This window comes from Panthera onca, chromosome A1 (assembly GCF_046562875.1).
Source record: "Panthera onca isolate mPanOnc1 chromosome A1, mPanOnc1 haplotype 2, whole genome shotgun sequence".
NCBI classification, from domain to species: Eukaryota; Metazoa; Chordata; class Mammalia; order Carnivora; family Felidae; genus Panthera; species Panthera onca.
In genome coordinates this window covers 177450902-177472147 of record NC_138339.1, presented here as the reverse complement: position 1 = coordinate 177472147, position 21246 = coordinate 177450902, and the positions used below count along the sequence as shown (strand labels likewise).

General features: G+C 35.9%; 1 long non-coding RNA gene across 7 annotated transcripts in view; it reads left to right on the top strand.

The window, feature by feature from the left end:
• LOC144612810 (uncharacterized) overlaps nt 1-12390 on the top strand; it is a 234411-nt gene extending 222021 nt beyond the window's left edge. For 6 of the 7 annotated variants that reach the window (XR_013549955.1, XR_013549959.1, XR_013549956.1 and 3 more), the window contains 3 exons: nt 864-1000; nt 9293-9518; nt 11469-11841. This is a non-coding gene — a long non-coding RNA (uncharacterized LOC144612810). Of the gene's footprint in view, nt 1-863; nt 1001-9292; nt 9519-11468; nt 11842-12268 lie in introns of those variants that run through there. The other variant, XR_013549958.1, reaches the window with a different exon arrangement.
• The last annotated feature ends 8856 nt before the right edge of the window (nt 12391-21246 follow it).

The window sequence follows — 21246 nt, the reverse complement described above, 5'->3', positions numbered from 1 at the left end:
AAATCAACAAATATTTCTTCTGTAACCATAACTATTACACATCAAGTCTGCAAAAGTAACTAGACCCTTCTCCTATAGAAGACTGTAGCCTAGTTGAGGAAAAGGATGTTAAAGTTCCTTTAGGTAATTAAATAACAGCAACTGAAAACAACAACAAAAGTCAGGAAAATTATATGACTGTACACAGATTTAGAAAGATGATCCAAAGGAAAGAGTTTGAGTTACAGTTTTGGGGGTGGATGGTATGAAATGAACAAATGTAAATAGGCAGAAAAGCATAAGATGTTTGGGGCGGGGATGGGGGAGAAGAGTGATCTACATTATTTCTGATCCAAAGTTAACATGGGAAATATCAGAAGAAAAAACTTAAAATAAATATTAAGGGTGAGAATATAATGTGGGGCTCAAATTCAAGTTAAATTTTTTATTCTATAGATAATGCAATTCCAATTGCAAAAAATCTTTACAGATTACGAAGCAATGGGTAATGATATTTTAGCAGAAGTAATCTGGCGATGCTATCAACATCATACCAAATATAGAGGGAGGATCAGAAGCAAAGAAATTTATTCTGTTATTAGAATCCCATGTTTAAGCATTTCTAAGTTCTGAGAAAAATCTATTTGGTCATGAGGAAATAGTTTTCATTTATTCAATTATATTAAATTAGCATTTTTTGTAAGAATTTTATGTCTCTATACACAGATGAGGTTGATGTAAGGTTTGCTTGATAGTGAAAACCTAATCATTTTACTAATTATATAATTTCTTGAGTGATTCTTACATGTACAGAACTATGTCAATTGTTTTCCATCCATCTGTATGTCATTCCATGCATATAGTAACCCCTTTTTATTTTACAGAAGATGAAGTTTAAGCCTGTAGGTGACTACTTTTGCCCAAAGCTACACAAGTCGTAAGTGGGAGAGCAAGAATTTGAACTCGGTCTGGCTCATTTAGAAGCTGGAACTCTCATCACTGTGTTATGCTGTCTTATATAGTAAGATTTATTATAGAATAAGTGAAGAATTTTATGATATTTCTATTTATTCTAGAACTAAAGCCATATAATGAAAAGTATCAGTTTCTTTAAATGGTACAGAAATCCCCTGGAGAACCCACTGTGTCTAGCTGTGTTCGCATGGTACACAATATTTGGCTATGAACCTTCTTCACATTAATTAATTCAAATGTATCCACAGAGTACCTGTTGTATTCTAGAAATCAAATGCCAGAGCTAAAGAAATAATATGACCGCATTCCTCCTTTACAGCTCACATTCTGATGGGAAAATAAGATGGTAAATAAGTATATTAAAATATCTGGAATGAAAAATGTACTAGAGGGGCTCAACAGCCAAACAGGCAGAAAAGAGAATCAGCAAACTTAAATAGAGGCCTATTGAGACTATCCAGTCTGAGAAACAGAAAGTAAAAAGAATGTTAAAAATGAACACAGCCTGAGATAACTGATGGACACCATCGAGCATATCAGCATATACATAGTGGAAGCCCCAGAAGGAGAGAGAAATAAATGGGCAGAAAGAATATTTGAAGAAATGGTGGCTGAAAATATTCCAAATTTGAAAAACACTAACTTATAAATACAAGAACCTCAACAAACTCAAAATAGGATAAACTCAGAGATCCACACTTAGACACACCATAATCAAACTGTCAAAAGGCAAAGAGGGGATCTTAAAAGCAGCAACAGAGAAGCAACTCATCTTGTACAAGAATGATTTATCAAGATTAACAGCTGATTTCTCCTCAGAGATCATGAAGCCACAAGGTAATGAGATGATTTATTCAATGTGTTGAATGAAAAGACTATCAAATGAGGATTTTATATCTAGAAAAACAAACCTTCAAAAAGCAAGAGAGAAATTAAGGCTTGTCCACATAAGCAAAACCTAAAGTAATTTGTTGCTAGCAGACTATCCGTGCAAGAAAAATTAGAGCCCTTTAGGCAAAAAAAAAAAAAAAAAAAAAAAAAAAAAAAAAAAAAAGACATTAGACTAACTCTGATCCACATGAAAAAAGAAAGAGCACTGATAAAACTAATTACATAGGCTAATATAAAAGACAGTATAAATTCATTTGGGTTTTTTTCTCTTACCCTATTGGAAAACAACTACATAAAGTAACAATGATGAAACTGTGTTGATGGATTTATAATGTATATAGATGTAATTGTCATGGCAATAATAACACAAAGGAGGGAGAGTGAAATGGAGCTATACTAGAGGAAAGATTTTACATAACATTGAAATTAAATTAGTATTAATATGAACTAAATTTTAAATTAAAATGATAATTACAATCTGCAGGGCTTCATATGTATGAAAGAAATAACAGGAATCAAAATGGTATGTTAGAAAATATCTATTTAACACAAAAGAAGGAAGTAATGGTAGAAGCAAGAAATAAAAAAGGACTTAAGATATATAGAATTGAAGAGATAAATACACAATTCAACTATAATATATGCAGACTTCAATGCCCCACTTTCCATAACAGATGGAACACGTAGAGACAAGAGTTATTCACAATTCACTTTACCAACCGTTTAAATAATAATTAATGACAATCTGTTACAAACTCATGCAAAAGAATAGAAGGAAACATTTCACAACTCATTCTGTGAGGCCAAAACCAGATGAATATTTGATGAAAGAATGGTTGAAACATCCAAAATTTGAAAAATATTAATTTACAAATACAAGAATCTCAACAAACTCAAAGTAGGATAAACTCAAAAACCCCGATACCAAAACCTGATGAAGACATCATAAAAAATTTATAGATTGATATCCCTTATGAATGGACACACAAAAATCCTCCACAAAATACAAGCAAACCTAATCCAGCAATATATTAAAAGGATTTTACACCATTACCAGGTGGGATATAACACAGGAATGTGAAGTTTTCAGCATATGAAAATAAATCATCATATTTATAGGATTAAGGACAAATGTCATATAATTATCTGAATAAACACAGCAAAAACATTTGACAAAATTTAATAACATTTCATGGTAAAAACACTAACAAAGTTGAAGTGGAAGAGAATGTCCTTAATCTGGCATATGGTATCTACAAGAAACCCACAGTTAACATCATACTTTATGGTGAAAGACTGAAAGCTTTATCACTAAAATCAGGACAAGCATGTCTGCATTTACCACTTCTATTCAGTGTTATACAGAAGTTCCTAGTCAGGACAATTAGACAATAAAAAGAGGAATCCAGATAGGAAAGGAAAAAATAAAGCTATCCATTCACAGTGATATGATTATGTATATGGAAAACTCGAAGAAATCCACTATAAGTTATTAGTAATAATAAGCAAGTTCAGCAAGGGTTAGGTACAGGATCAATATACAAATATCAATTTTGTTTCTATAAACTAGCAATGAACAATCCTAAAATGAAAATAAGAAAAAAAATCCATTTACAGTATAATGAAAAGAATTAAATACTTAGAAATAAATTTAAGAAAATAAATGTGAAACTTATGCAGTGAAAACAACTGACATCATGAGAAAAAAGAAAAGAAGACCTGAATAAATGGATGAATATACCATATTCATGGATTGGAAAACTTAGTATTATTAGCATTGCAATACTCCCCCAAATTGCTCTAAAAATTCAATGCAATCCTTATAAAAATCCCAACTAGCTTTTTTGCAGAAATTAAGAAGCGGATTCTAAAATTCATGGAAGTGCAAAGGACCCAGAACAGCCAAAACAGTCTTGAAAAGGAAGGACGAATTTAAAGGGTGCAGAATAACCAATTTCAAAACTTACTAGAAAGATGCAGTAATCAAGACAACATGGTACTGGCAAAATGATAGACATATATCAATTTTAATGGAATTGAGAGTCCTATAAATAAGTCCTCACACTTATGGTCAATTGATTGCCAGCTAGGGTGGCAAAATAATTCAATAGGGAAAGAATAGTGTTTTCAACGAATGGTGCTGGATATACACATCCAAAGAATGAAGTTGGACCCCTACCTCACAACATGTACAAACATTAACTCAAAATGGATTGAAGATCTAAATGTAGAGCTAAAAGTATAAAAATCGATGAAAAAAACCACACTTTGCCAACTGCAGTGGACAATGTCTTAGTCTTCTTGAACTGCCACAACAAAATACCATAGCCAGGGTGGCTTAAAAAATAGAAATTTATTTTCTAATAATTCTAGAGGCTATGAGAAAGGCTATAAGTCTGAGACCAATGTGCCAGCAGATACAGTTCCTGGTGAGAGCTCTTTTCCTGGTGTATAGACGGCTGTCTTCTTGCTGAGTCTTCACACAATGGCAGGGAAAGAAAGGAAACGCAAGCTGTCTGGTGTCTCCCTTTTGTGTTTGTTTGGTTTTTTGTTCTGTTTTGTTTTCGAGTATACTTGACACACAGTGTTACATTAGTTCATTAGTGATTAGACAAGTTTATACTTTGTGCTGTGCTCACCACCAGTGTAGCTGCTACCATGTGTCACCATACAGCACTATTACAATATCACTGACATATTCCTTATGCTGTGGTGTCTCTTCTTAATAAGGACACTAACTCTACTGGATCAGGATCCACTCTTTTGAGCTTATTTAACCTTCATTCCTTCCTTACAGGCCCCATCTCCAAATACAGCCACTCTGGAGATTAGGTTTCAACACATGGATCTGGGAGTGACACAAACATTTTTCCATTAGGCAACATCCTCTATTGGATTCCTCTCTTTCTGTTTCACATGCCTCGTTCCTTACTCTTGCTTGTCCTAAGATCGCTTCCCAAATAAACTATCTGTATACAAGTATATCAAGTTCTGCTCTTAGGGGAACCCAAGCTAAGACAGGCATTGCTTCCAGGAATTTCCATAGCAGCATTGTTCATTATGGAAAAAAAAAATACAAATAACAGAAATGTAAATTGACACAAGAATGGAAAAATAAATTGTGGTATATACATAACGGAATTAATCCTGGAGTTAAAATGACATAAGAAGTAAGTTACAAAAGATATACAGTATAATTCTATTCATAGAGAGTTCAAAAACAGACAAAACAATAATGTGTTATTTTTGTTTAGGGGATATGTTCACATGTGGTAAGACTGTAAAAAAAATCAAAGAAATGATAAACACAGCATTCAGTGGTAACCACCCTGGGGATGAAAAAGGCTTCAAAGTTATTGGAAATGCATTTCATAAGTTGGGTTGTGGGTACATTGGCATTGGTTTTACTACTTTTCTATATCAGACATATATCTTTACATCATACATGTATCACATTTATAATTTTATATAAATGTATGATATATTTTTTAGACATTTTAATAAAAGTAGCCAATTTTTAAAAACAAAAATAATTGGCTTGAAGCATGAAGAATGGGTTTTTTTAAATACAAGCTTTATTAAATGATACATTCATTTAATTTAAAATTAGGCAGCATACATTTTGAAATCTACCAATAGAAAAACATCTGCCAAGAATGAATTTCAGGAGGGAATAAATTTCATAATTTACCATCTAGGCTGCTGCCAAACTTTAGTGACGGAGGCTCTACACCAAGAAGCAGCAGATTTAAGGTGCTTTTTTTCTTCCCCTTCACGTTCCAGTTTGCTAACTGGATACAAGCCAAGACCTTTAGATGACTCAATTTTTCACTCTATAAGATGAAGACAATACTTGCCATCTCCCAAGTAGAGGTTATGAGGATTAATCTGTCCATAAAGCATTTGAAGGTCCTTGCAATAAAGATTAAAACCATATATAAAATTTGTTGTATTTTATAGGTGTGAGTTTGCAAGACCAGTTACCTTGAAACTGTTTATTCCATAAGAATTAGGCCTGTAGTTTAAGATTCTATGACACCAAATGTGTGGTTCAATTTTAGTTAGAGATTCATGGTCCTGAATAAGTAGGCTTCCCATTGACACGGTTAATTAAGAGAGATGATAGCAATTTTCCACTTACCATTTGTGCATGCATTTATCCTTCCTGAAATATGAATGAAATTATAAACATGGAAGCCAGTTACTACTCACTCCTAGACACCATCCTAGAAGTAGGTTGGGTAGTATAGGTGGTTTAAAATATAGAAATCTGAATGTTACATGAAAGGTAGGCATAAATATTTACCTCAAAAAATGGTCCTCACCTAGCCAAGGATGCTTTTTTTCTTAACTAAAAATCATGTTATTAACATTACAGTTCACCAATTAAATACTGGTTAACATTAATATTTGCATATTATATTAATGTGAGGAAGAAAATACCTCTTAACAATTCACTTCTGCCTCTTCCCTAAATTTGCTGTGATTCTATTCAGCATATTGTTAAGGTATTTTTACTTTCAAGACATAAGACACTGAAAAATCGCCCCATGCCTGAAGTCACTGCAGCTTCAGGATTGGGAGGTGTCAGTTTAGCTTTTTTTTTTTTTTTTTAGGTAAAGAATGGTCTTTATTTTTTTTTTCCAATATATGAAATTTATTGTCAAATTGGTTTCCATACAACACCCAGTGCTCATCCCAGTTTAGCTTTTAAAGACATTGAGGTATCATGGTCTTTTCCATTCTGCTTACACTTTCACAACATCTCTGAATACATTTAACAAGCTTACTTTCCCTCCCATAATACTTTCCCTATTTGTCTTCTCATTCATTTATTCTTTCACTCAACAGACATTTATTAAATGCCTACCTACATGTGCAGAAGCTTTGCTAAGACAAAACATCTTCCCTGCTTTCAAAGAAATTCATAATCTAGTAGGTAAGACAGAAAAAGAAATATGATTAGAATTCAGAATTTTTTTTAAATCAAGAGTTCAGAAGAAAAATGCATTTTTGTGGCATCCATGTGTAAATGCTCATGTCACACCTGTACTTAAAACCTCTCCATGGCTTCTGTGGGTTCGAAATAAACTTAAACTTGGTACGCAGGACCATCATGAGCGCCCTTTGCTCAGCACTGCCAGCTCAGCCCTTTCCTGCAGCCACACTGATTTCTCACAGCTCCAGCTATACCATCTGGCTCTCTCTTCTGGGGCCTGTGCTTGTGCCCTCTGCTTGGTGTGCCTGACTGTAGTTCCTCTTTGTCTAGATAATTCTTATTCTTCAGGTCTCAACTTAGGAATCTCCTTAGAAAGCCATCTCTGACTCCTTCAGTTTTAGTTAGATACCTCTCCTCTTTGCTCCCATGGATTTCTATGCCTATCTTATAGCATTTTTATTTCCCTTTATTTCCCCTGGTGGACTATTCGGTCTTTGAAGGCAGCATTGTTGGGGCACCTGGGTAACTCAGTCAGTTATGTGTCCAACTCTTGCTTTCAGCTCAGGTCATGATCTCATGGTTCATGAGTTCAAGCCCTGCATTGGGCTCTCTGCTGTTGGCTCAGAGCCTGCTTGGATTCTCTCTCTCTCTCTCTCTCTCTCTCTCTCTCTCTCTCAAAATAAACTTTAAAAATATATTAAAAATAAAAGAAAGCAACACTATCTTATTCATCTTTGACCTTGTTAACTATCACAGTGCATTCTTTCATAGTACCTACTCAATACGTTTTGCTGACTTAATGCTTTGCAAAGTAAATACATAACTATACCTGTATATAAAGATACATCTGGGGCACCTGGGTGGCTCAGTCGGTTGAGCATCCGACTTCGGCTCAGGTCATGATCTCGCAGTCTGTGAGTTCGAGCCCCGCCTCGGGCTCTTTGCTGACAGCTCAGAGCCTGGAGCCTGTTTCAGATTCTGTGTCTCCCTCTCTCTATGCCCCTCCCCCACTCATGTCCTGTCTGTCCCTCTCTCTCTCTCTCTCTGTCAAAAATAAATAAACATTAAAAAAAATTTAAAAAAAAATACATCTAATAGAAGGAAACATAGAAAGCATAAGAGCACAGAGGAAAAGCACATAACTCAAAACATGCATCAATTTGGGAGGTGGGCAAAGGGTTGAGCCCCCTCCCCGTTGGCCCCAGAGAGGTGGTATTCCCTGTGCCAAGCTTGGAAGGTATAAGGCAGGCATGGTGAGGAGAGAGGAGAGCTTTGACATGAACTAGTGTCTTCTTGTGGAGAAGTAACATCGTGTAACATGGTACAGAAGTGGACATGAGTGTATCCAAGTCTCCTGGGGGATTTGACCTTTGCTGCTGCTTTACAAATAAGAAAGAACTAAGGGCCCACCCACAACCAAAAGTGGAGCATCAGGTAGTCACATTTTCCCTTTTAGTCCTACCTCCTATGAGGTTATAACTGTCTGACTCAGCCAGATGTTCTGCCCCTCCCTCTCCCCCTCATCTCTTTCCCTCCCTCCCTGGTTCTCCTCGCCTGCCCCTCCTCCTCCTCTTCCTTTTCTTATATTCCTCCTTTCTCTTAAAACAAAGGCCAATTACAACCATTTTTTGCCTCACAGGTAAAAACATTTGGGGACTTTAAAGATCACCCTGCCCAGCTCCATTTTACATCAGAGAAACATGGGGATCGAAACAGATACAACTTTCCAACTTCTTAGAGCAGTCATTCTCAGTGTTACAACAACAACAACAACAACAAAAAGAATTGAGTCTCCCAACTTTTAATGTAATAGCTTTCAGAATCTGTACTATCAAACTGATACAACCCTACTGAATTTTAAAAAAATCTGTGAAAACCCAGGAGAATAGTTTTAAAGCACTGGTTCCTCAGAGCAGGACAATAGTATTTCTCAATATGGACTATGATATTGGCTTCCTGGAGATTGCAATGATGTGACTGTGGGAAATATTATTTTTATATCGAAGATCATGTATGTGGCAGAGTGGGAAGTTACTCTATTAATGGCTGGTATCGGCCTTCATCTTAGGAATGCTGCATTAAATAGGCTGGCCCAGCTCATGAGAAACGAGGAGTAACAGAGTAGCAAGTGGAGGGAGCTATACCCGAAGAAATCTCAGCTCTTCAGTAAAATTATTAAACATTTGAAATGTTTGGTGTGGAGTGACCTTTGGTGGAAACTGATGAGTGACAAAGCCGTGTGCTCAAATTGGTTTAAATTAGAAGTGGGAAGACACTCACCAAGGCAGCCATTGCTAACAACTGTTCGATAACCATACCCCCTTCTTTTTGTCTCTATTCTTTATTTATTTTAATTCTAGTATAATTAACATAGTGTTATATTAGTTTCAGGTGTACAATATCCTGAGTCAACAATTCTATACATTACTCAGTGCTCATCATGATAAGTGTCCTCTTAATCCTCTCCTTCTTGATTAACAGAATTTCTTTCTTTCTTTTTTTTTTTAGGGTGAAATGTGTCCAAGTACACAATTCATATTGCTGAAATGTAACTGGAGGACTGCTTGGGATATGGGTTTCTTCATATAGGTGATTCTTCCACAATCCCTTCTTTTTCCTACTGGAAGTGTCATCAGGAGACTGAAGGTGAAGCAGACATCTTGCAACCAAGAGGGTAAAAGCCATGCCCTGGAGGTGCAGGAGCAGAAAGAAGAAAAGGGCCAAAGCAATAATGGTATCATAGACTTAGACTGAAAATAATCCTCTATTTGAGCCATTGCTATTTCATTTCTGCTACACAATGCTAAAAGTAGGTGCAATGCATACATACACAAATGTGGGAGAGGGAGACACAGGATGATGAAGAAGTGGAAAGGGAATTTGTGGAAATCATTGGGAGGGCTTTGAATCCCACAGACCATGAACTGGGGAGTCCAAACAAATTATACCCCAAACGTGAGGAAAATGGAGGATCCGGTGTACATCTTTGCAGCATGGCATAGCAAGGATTTCAGTTTAAACTGGATATATATCTATCCGAAGAGTTGGCATATCTGGGCAAATCTATAGGTCTTAGTAGGTAGGAATAGCAGGAGTCTATTTACATGGGAGTCCGAGGAACCTTCTGGAGAAGAACTCATTCTTAGGGGAGAAAACATAGACATGTAGGAGATTGTTTCAAGGATAAAGGATTGTCATCACAGGGAAAACATTATGCGCAGTATTTTTATATTAGATTGCTCTCTGGCCAAATGCCCAAGGACTTCTGCCTGAGTCCTAGGACAAGGAGGCTGCAAAAGGAAAGAGTAAAGCTAAAATGAGCTCTCTTCAAATACCCTCCTGTGACAGGCATAATGGTACTGAAGATAATCACTGCAGTAGTGGTGAAAATATTGGTGTAAGGGACAGGCATTGCTCTCAAGTGCAGCCATTAGACATCCTGGTACATTTGAGTGTACCATACACATAATACTAGGACAGACAGTATCTGCAGTGAGCAGAATTCTAAAGGTGTCTGCCCCCCAAGATACACATCACCAGATTATCCAACACTAACCTAGTTTCTGTTGTACAGAGATTCTGCAGATGGAATTAAGATTATTAATCAGCTGATTTAAAGATAGGGTGGGCCCATCATGAAATCTTTTAAAGTTTATGTATTTATTTTGAGGGACAGAGAGAGAGGGGGAGAGAGGGAGAGAGAGTACGCAGCAGGGAAGGGGCAGAGAGAAAGAGAGAGAGAGAGAGAGAGAGAGAGAATCCCAACCAGGCTCCACAATGTCATTGCAGAGCCCGACATCGGGCTCAAACTCCCAAACGGTGATATTATGACCTGAGCCGAAATCAAGAGTCAGATGCTTAACCAACTAAGCCACCCAGGTGCCCCTCAACATAAAATCTTAAAAGCCAAAGAGAATGGTAGAAAAGTAGACCAGGAGAGATGAAACAAAGAGAAATCTGAAAGATTTAAGGTGTGAGAAGGACCTGGTCTGTCTTTGCTGACTTTAATGATTAATAAAGGAAATGTAGATGGTCTCTAGAAGCTAAGAATCACCTGCACTGCCAGCCAGCAGGGAAAAAGAATCACAGCCCTCTCACCACCTTGAACTGAATATTCCCAAAAAACTGAATCAACATGGAAACAAATTCTTCCCCAGAGCCTCCAGGAAGAAAAGCAGTTTCCCAACACCTTGGTGTTAGCCCAGTGAGTTACACATTAGGCTTCTGACCTATCTATTGTGAAATGATACATTTTGTCTTAAGCTAAGTTGGTGGTAACTTGTTACAGCAACAACAGAATGCAAATTCAGTATCTTCTTGTATTGAAATTATTTCTCTATATCTCTGTCTCCTCTACTGAATCGCTGTCATGAGGGCAAGGACAATGTCTTTTGTCATGCTATTATTTTCTTTATTTCTTTACTCCTCCTAACTAAACCTTCTTGTCAATACTTTTTTTTTTCTATTTTAATACAGACATTCTAGTGCCTTTCCTTTAAAATATTCACAATCTGTTTTCAAAAACATTTGCAAGAACAATGGTTCAAATACATTTGTAGGAACAAGGGTATTTGATTATTGCTAAAGTCTTTTTGCAGAAGAGACAGTATTAGTCTGCTCAGTCTGCCATAACAAAATGCCAGAGACTGGGTGGTTTAAGCAACAGATGCTTGTTTTCTTACAGTTCTGAAGACTACAAGTCCAAGATCACAGTGCAGTTCGTTTGCAGTGAGACCTCTCTTCCTGGCTTTCAGACGACCACCTTCTTGCTGTGTCCTTAATGTCCTTTTCTGTGCCTCACATGGCACAGAAGCAGAGAGAGATCATTGGGGTCCCTTCCTCTACTTAGAAGAACATTAGTTCTATCAGATTAGGGCCCCATCCTTATGATCTCTTTTAACCTTAATTATCTCTTTAAAGGCCCTATCTCCAACTGTAGTCACATTTGTAGTTCAGGCTTCAGTGTATGAATTTTGAAGGGACACAATTCAGTCTATAACAAAACAATAAGGTCTAACCTTATTTGCATCTCAGATAATAAAACATGCCAAAATAGACATGTGTATGTTGTGCTCACTTATTGCTCCGATAGTGTTTGCTATGGATACCTTGGTTGCTCCTCACTATCAAGTTCACTCGGGAGACCTGCAGAGGCAGTGTTATGCCTCTTTCAATCCTCAGTGATTTAAAAACCGGGTGTTTTTTATTATCTGTTGTAATTTTATTGCGTTCGCATTTATACTTAATTCATATTCCAGTAGAAAATATATTGAAAAATCCCTTTATTTCGAAAAATAAGCAAAAAAAACCCCCCATGATCTTTAGAAAATCACAAAATTGAACTGTCGTTTCTATTTTAAAGGCTAATCCACTCCCCTCCCTGCCCCCCAATTTAAAAGGTCAGTAGAGTTGAGGTTGAGAAAACTCTGCTCTAGATTAAGTTTCTAGACCTGACTTTTAGTCCCTACTCTACCCCTGTTCCAGTTGGGAAGACCAGTCAGTTGCAGAATCAGAAACATCACCACCTCTTCCAGGATCTGCACCAACCCTACCTGGAGCTCCCTCCCGGCCTCCCTGCCCAAATGATGCAGTTCTAAATCGAAGTCTCACAGAGAACATCCGGTTAGTGCAACCTAAATCACATCAAGCATCCTAACTGGAGGATAGACTGGTGAAGATAGTGTTAATTTTTTGTTCTCTGTATGCTTGAGGAGGGTTGGAAAGGACAATGAGCAAGCTAAACCAAACTATCTGGCACAGATGTCTATTAGAGGGATGTCAAAAGGATTAAAAATATTAACGCACATTTTCTGTAAGTTATTTGTAAACTGCATGTTGAATTACGTTACTTCTGAAGTCTTTGATTAACTAAAATGAACAAATTTCAGCCTTTATACTATCTCAATAGTCGCTAAAAACCCTATTTTGAGAGAAGTGAAACTTAACCATTTTATTTCAGAAAGAAAATGCTGTGAAAATCTCCATTCTCTCTATGTTCTTGCCAGTTGATACCAGCTAATATTAAACATCTAGATTTCTTAAGTTCATGTGTCTAATAACACAGGTCTGGTCATCTAACTCATTCACCCTTTAAACTGCATTATTTATTCTTTTTTTTTACTGGCATAGTCACACTCTGGAGGTGCGAAAAAGAATTTCTATTTACTTTCCAGTAACACTTTCAGGAACCAGTTTGTTAAATCTTTGAAAGCTGCATATTAAGTAACCCCAGCGCTTTAAGTAATTCTTATTTTGTATCAAGATTATGTTGAATTAAAAATCACAAAAATAGTTTCAAATGAGAATTTCAGATAGGAACACAGTGATCATTTAAAACAAATGTCAGGGATTGTGTGTGTGTGTGTGTGTGTGTGTGTGTGTGTGTAAGACAGAGAGAAAAGTCAGATAGTAAATATTTTAGTCTTTGTGGGTCATAAAACCTCTTGTGTCACAACTATGTAATTTTGTCACAGTAGCACAAAAGCAGCCATGGACAATAGTAGTGGGTGTGGCTGTGTTCCAGTAAAGCTTCATTTACAAAAATAAATCCAGGTGGTGGCTGGCTCTAGCCCATGGCTTTAGTTTGTGGAGCCCTGATTTAAGTCCGTGTTTCTGGTACCAGCATCATCATTATCTTCTGGGAGCTTGTTGGAATCACAAATTCTTAGATCCCACTCAGATTCACTGACTCAGAAACTCTGGGGGTGAGGTCGAAATATGTGTTGTAATAAGTCCTCCATGTAATTCTGAAGTTTGAGCAATGGTGAGTTAAGCTATTCATAATGTATGTTAATGTAGATTTTCATTAACCGGTGACAGCTTTGCTTATATAATATTGATTGTAAACTTTTTTTTAAATTTTTTAGCGTTTATTTATTATTGACAGACAGAGAGAGACAGAGCATGAGCAGGGGAGGGGCAGAGGGAGAGGGAGACACAGAATCTGAAGCAGGTTCCAGGCACTGAGCTGGCAGCACAGAGCCCGAGGCGGGGCTCGAATTCACAAACTGCGAGATCATGACCTGAGCGGAAGTCAGACACTTAACTTACTGAGCCACCAAGGCGCCCCTTGATTGTAAATTAATAAGGCAGTGATGATTTTCCATTTTGTAAGAACCATATAGAGTTTCTATAGTGTGATTGCACAAATTAAGTCAGGCTGCAGTATTCAGAAATAATGAGCTCTTACATACACAGACTTTAACTTACTCTTCTTTCTTGCTTCTACTGTAAGCAGCACATAGTAGGTGCTCAAGAAAAACTTGTGAAAGAAACAAAACCAAAAATAAGAACAGATGAAAAATAATGTAGCTACTTATTTGCTTCAGAAGTATAGACTGACAAGGAAACTAATTAACCATGCTTATTGGAGTTCTTTTGCTTTCTAAATATTGAATGAATAAATAAATGAGTGACTTAAACAGGGAGTAGGGAAAACAATCTGATTTTTTGTGAACCTTACAATAATATTTTCCATGCCTAAATAATTGATAAGTGACAAAAATAGGATATGCATAACTGTAGCACCGAAAGAAGCTTATAGAATAAGTCAAGAGTTCACATTCTTCCCTCCAGTTTGGAATCTCTCCTGATTCTAAAATGTGAAAACAAAGTACTCCGAAGTAAGAAAGATTTCCAAAATGTTAAGTGCAGTTCTGGGATAAAGTTACTAGGGGGAAGAGTGAATGGTTCCTCAAAAAAGCTGTTGCTTTCTTCATATCCACCCTCACTTCCCACCCCTAAACTGTGTTCTTCCTAAACCTAATCTAGACCTTTACACATGTCCCATGGAAACAGGCTGGACTTGATCCAGACGTGATAAACCAACATCCTCCAGTAGAGGGCATTTTTTAGCTTATTTGGGGCCAGTCTCAATCTGGCAGATGTCAATTGCAGTATGTTTCCAAAAATCATGGTCTCTAGAAATCCGCCATAGAGAAGCTCCTTTCAGCGTTCCAGAATTTACCTGTTGGCTTTCCCTCCTATTTTCCTTACAGTTGAGATATTAGTTTTTAACACTTTAATGTCACATAGTAGGTGTTTGTTTAATCAGTATTCACTAAATGAATGTGTAAAGCCACTACATAGCTATAGATATAGATATGCATAGTGTGTATCAGTGTTTTTCATATACACAATAATTATAATAAACTAGACACTGTAATAAAAATAAACTAGACACTGTAATAAAAATATTTATCTATCTATCTTTGAAACTTTTAGCATGTATCCAGTCGTTATAGCATTACCAAGAGTGACATTAATAAGATGATGTAGTGGTATATACTAGCCTTCATCCTCCTACCTAAAAACAAAAATTAGACAGCTATCCATGAACAAAAATAGTCCTGAGAGAGCTCAAAAGTCTAATGAAGGACCTACTGCAACACAAAGGAGCCAAAAAAAATTGGAGAATAACTGTACAGAAAGGATCACTGGGAAGATCAATCCAAATAGCCAAAGCAATTCTGAGAAAGAACACAACTGTGGGCATCACACTTCCTGATTTCAAACTATACTACAAAGTTATAGTAATCAAAACAGTATGGTACTGTAAAAAAAAAAAAAAAAAACAGACACATAGCTCAAAGGGACAGAATAAAAAGCCCAAAAATAAACCCACACATACATAGTCAACTAATATTAAGAAGGATGTGAGAACACACAATGGGGAAAGGATAGTCTCTTCAATAAATGGTGCTGGAAAAACTGGATATGCACATGCAAAGAATGAAATTGGACCCCTATCTTACACCATTCACAAAAATTAACTTAAAGTAAGCTAGAGACTACATTTAAGACTGGAAACCATAAAACTCCTAGAAGGAAATGTAGGGGGAAAGCTCATTGACATTATTCTTGCAACGATTTTTTTAGATAGGACACCAAACGCACAAGCAACAAATTAAAAAATCAGCAACTGGGACTACATCAACTAGAAAGCTGTTGGGGAGCAAAAGAAACAATAAACAAAATGAAAAGACAACCCACAGAATAGAAAAAAAATGTATTTGCAAAACATTAGGGGTCTTTATCTAAAATTTATAAGGAATTCATACAATTCAGTATCAAAAAGACCCCAATCTGATTAAAAAATGAACAGAGGACCTGAATAGACATTTTTCCAAAGAAGGTATACAAATGGCCAAGAGGTGCATGAAAAGATGCTCAAGGTTACTAATCATCAGGGAGCTGTGAATCAAAATCGCAATGAGATATCACCTCATCTATTAGGATGACTGTTACCGAAGTGTCAACAGAACAAATAATGAAGAGGTGAAGAAAAGGAAACCCAAACTTGGTACAGCCACTATGGAAAACACTATGGAGATGCCTCAAAAATTAAAAATAGAACTTCCATATGCTCTAGCAATCCCACTTCTGGATATACCCCTGAAGGAAACGAAATTAGTATCTCAAGATAGCTGCACTGCCATGGTCATTGCAGAGTTATTTACAAGAGCAATGATAAGGAAACAACCTAAGTCTGTTGACAGATGAATGGATAAAGAAGATTTGAGATAGATAGATAGATAGATAGATAGATAATGGAATACTATTCAACCATAAAAAAGTAAGAAATCCTGCCATTTGTGATGACATAGATAAAACTAAAAGGTATTAGGTTAAGTGAAAAAATCCAGGCAGAAAAAGACAAATAGTGTCACTTATACATGGAATCTTAAAGGAAAAAAAAGCCGAACTCCTGGAAACAGAGAGTAGCATGGTGGTTCCCTGGGGCTAGAGGGAAAGGAAAATGGGTAGTTGTTGGTCAAAGGGTGCAAACTTTCAGTTATAAGATGTAGAAGTTCTGGAAAGCTAATGTACAGAATGAAATTAAAAATGGTAATTTTAATGGTTATCTGGATATTTATAAATACAGAATCTGGTTGTTTAGAACCAAGCAGATGATAATTTGTATACTTGAAGGTTTTTTAAAAATCTGGATTGCATAAAAATAGCCTTAAATTGTAGCTATACAAGGGAGATTTGGTTTCAAGATATATTCAAGGAACTGGTTATTAAACAACTTCAACCATTACTGATTTTTGTATAACCTAACTAAATTCAATCAGTTAGCACTTTTCTACAAAGTTTTATTATGTGTGTGCATAGTGTTAGAGACTTTTCATAAAATAATTTTATAAATTAAAAATGGTTTTGGTTTTATTAACAGACTTGATAGTGATGACAACTGTACATAAATAATACAGCCTTATGAATCCATTATTTTGCCCACCAATTATGCTGGCTGCTGGCTGCCCCTTCAAACATTAGTGTTAGGGATGTGGGCTAACTTCAAATTTAAAGAACTTATCCACTATTGACATAGGTTTTAAAATTTTCACCACCGACAATACTTCAGCTGTCTTGTTGAAAATTAAATGGGAATATTTCAGAAATACACATCATTTTTTATATTCTCCAAGGAAGAATAACATCAAGGCTTTCATCTTTGGGTCAGCACAATGTGTCATTTAGCTAAGGCAACTGAAATTTTTTTATGTAAATTATGGAACAGAAACATTTACTTATTAACTGAATATCAATGAACAGAAGAGGTATTTATTGCAACTGATAAGGGAATCTTGTGTCTATGGGAGAAAAAGGTGGTGTTTCAGTATCTTTGCAAACATCAGCCCTGTGTTTGGTTAAAATAAGAGCTGTTAGATTAACTACATTCATCAGAGGCAATAGTAAATAATTTGAAAAAAGTGAAATAAATAGTGAAAAACTGAAATACAAGTGAGGTAAATAAATACAAGTGAGGTAAAAAAAAACTTAAGTTTTTATTGATGTTAAGAAATTGTCGTTAAAAAATCATTTTATTACTAGTCCTCCAAAGGAAATTATAATTAAATAAAAATCTTTCTATGAATTTCCTGAAAGTTTTAAATTACAATTAATCTATTTATCCTTAAATCACTGTATTTCAGACAATACATAAAAACATTAACAACACATAATCCTCTAAAAATAACATTTTTTAGTGTTTATTTATTTTTGAGAGAGAGAGAGAGACCCAGCATGAGTAGGGGAGGGGCAGAGAGAGAGGGAGACACAGAATCTGAAGCAGGCTCCAGGCTCTGAGCCCAACTTGGGCTGGAACTCAAGAACCATGAGATCATGACCCTAGCCAAAGTCAGACACTCAACCAACTGAGCTACCGAGGCACCCCTAAAAATAACATTTTAAGAGAAATAAAATGTAATGTTTCATAAGTAGAATGTTTCATGCTGATTTTTTTAAATTTTGAATTATAAGCTTCGTTCTTTTGGAATTTTTTATTGAAGTATAATTAACATACAGTATTATATTAGGTTCATAGTAAGCTTCTTTTTTTAAAGTTTTTATTTAAGTTCTACTTAGTTAATATACAGTGTAATATTATTTTCCGTTGTACAATTTAGGGATTCAACGCTTACATACAATACCTAGTGCTCATCACAAGTGCCCTTCTTAATACCCATCACCTGTTTCACCCTTGCTTCATTTTGTCTCAACTTTTATTTCATTAAAATAATTTTAGCATAGCTACATTTTTTAAATAGTTTTAAGATACACATTTTTATATTTTTAAATTTTTTATTTGGAAATAACTTCAAACTTACAAAAATTTGCAAAATTATAACATGTAACAGTAAAAACAATTCACCCTTTCAGATATTGTTAAAATTTTATCCCATTTACTTCATAATAGATCTGTGTGTGTGTGTGTGTGTGTGTGTGTGTGTGTGTGCTGGAACATTTTAGGGTAAGTAATATACTTGATGACACTTTCCCCTAAATATCTCAGTATTTATTTTCTATATTGAATAGGGAATTGTCTTACAAGTACAGTGCAGTTATTAACTGCAATTATGAAAATAGCTAATTTACTTTTATTCAGCCCACCATCTTTCTTCCAATTTTGTCAGTTGAGGTTTAACAACTAAGTGGCATATCTGACTCTTGTTTGGCTATGTTTAGTTAAGCCTCATTAGACTTCCTTTAAGAAGACTAGAAATGGAGCATTTCCTTAGCTTTTCTTTGTCTCTCATGACTATGGCACTTTGAAGACCAGAACCCTCCTTTTTTTTCAATAGACCATTTTTCATTTTAGGTTTGTCTGATGTTTCCTCATGATTAGACTCAGTAAGAATACTGCATTGGTTTTGCTGTGTCCTCTCAGAGTGGCATACAATGGCCATCTTCCTCTCATCAGTGATACTTTTGTGGTCACTAGTCAACATGTCTTCTGATTTCTCCACTGTGTAATTCCTTTTTTTTTTCCAGGTAACTAATGAAGAGTTTGTGAAGAGACTTTAGGACCATACAAATATCCTGATCTTTTAGATTCAGTATCTACTGATGATTCTTTCTTCATCAGATCTCTCCTGTGATGGTTGCAAAGGCTGATCTTCCAATGTCAGCATTCCCTCCACATTTACAAGTCAATCCTTAGCATTCTACCACGAATAAGAGCCTCCCTTCTCCAGCATTTATTCACCCATTCATCTGTCTGTCGCTGATTATCAGGATGCGCTCATGACTTCTACCGTTCTTTCATTGCTTTATCATTACTGGAGCTACTTATTTTTGTGCTCAAGTTCTGCTTTATGATACTCACTGTATTTGTAATTTCTTGAATGATGACTATCATCCCTGTTAGAATGGAAGCTCCTGAGTGCAGAGGTCACCATGTCCCCAGGGCTTATTACACAGCCATACTCAATGAAAGAAGTCAAGGAAAGATTTGTTAACTGGTCAAAAGAACCATGATCCAACACAAAACATGTAAACAGCATTGTTACAAATCTTCTGAGTTGTATATCTCAACTACAAAATGAAGAGCACACTGCTATTTCTTAATTTTTTTAAATATTCATTTTTGAGAGAGAGAGAGAGAGAGAGAGCAGGAGAGGGGAAGAGACAGAGGGAGACACAGAATCTGAAACAGGCTCCAGGTTCTGAGCTGTCAGCACAGAGTCCAACACGGGGCTCAAACTCAAGAATCGCTAGGTCATGACCTGAGCCGAAGTGGGATGCTCAACCTACTGAGCCACCCAGCGCTATTTCATTGGAGGACTTAGGGGGAAAGAAAATTTTGAGAGGTAAATGAGAAGTTACTTCAGTTTAATCCTTTGTAACTTCATGGATTTCCACCATTTTGGCTGGTAAAGCTTTTGGTTTACTCAAATATTCATCCTTGTCCCAGAGTCCTTTCTGCTCACAATTAATAGACAATGACTAATCCACATGAAGCACAGGCCTCATCAAACCCACAAACACTTATGGAATGAAGGTAATAACTGGAGATGAGGGTAGATCAAAAATAGATTTAAGTTTTTTGAAATCTAAACTAATAGTGCATTTTTAAAAATTATTAGACAATGACATAGTGTCTAGATGTCAAGATGTTTTGCCCTTCTTGGTGGAATTAGTATGGCCCTGCTAGAAATGCAATGTCAAATTCAGGTCACAAATAGCTCTTTCACAGATTTTAGGAGACACTGTATAGACTGATTCTGAATTTTTGTTTTTAAGCAGCATGTTATATTTTCTAATTATTGTTTAAAAGGAGAATTGAACCAGGAGCCAATGTGGAGAATTAGGACTAATGAATAGAAGTTAAAGAAAAATCAACAATAGAATGTTGTAAAGAAAAACTTTCCGATAATCAACAATTATTGCTTTAAGAAAATAATGAGGACTTATCTTTTCCTTTCTTTTCAGAAACTAGGTAAGATAGAAACCAAGAATATGAGATTATATATATACATAGATATAGATGATATAGATATAGATATAGATATAGATATAGATAGATATAGATATAGATATAGATATGGTATATGATATATTTAAAAGGCCAGTTGACCAGAAAGAACGGGTATAGAGAATCCATGATGCATGGTGTAGTTGGATATCAATGTTAAAAATGACTTTATAGGGGTGCCTGGGTGGCTCAGTTGGTTAAACATTGGACTTCAGCTCAGGTCATGATCTCACAGTTTGTGAGTTCGAGCCCTGCGTCAGCTCTCTGCTGACAGCTCAGAGCCTGGAGCCTACCTGAGATTCTGTCTCCCTCTCTCTCTGTCCCTCCCCACCCCCCACTCTCTGTCTTTCTCTCCCCTTAAAAATTAAATAAACATTTAAAAATGTTTTAATGACTATATAAAACTAGCTATAATATCTTAGCACGTCACATGCACAATGGTATATATACATCCACACAGTCTTATTTAAATAAAACTTTCAAAATATATTTTCATAATGATCTACAAAAGTAGATATAACTGTTCCCAAGTTATGTAGGAAGGTACTAAGGCGAAGTAAAATTACGAAAGACAGTATGGAAGGAATCAAATTTAAACTTGTTACTCCAAAGGCAATGAAACTTCTCAATCAATAATGTAGATTCTAAATACATAAGAAATATACAACTTATATTTATAAAATCAAGATTTCCTCCCAGGTTA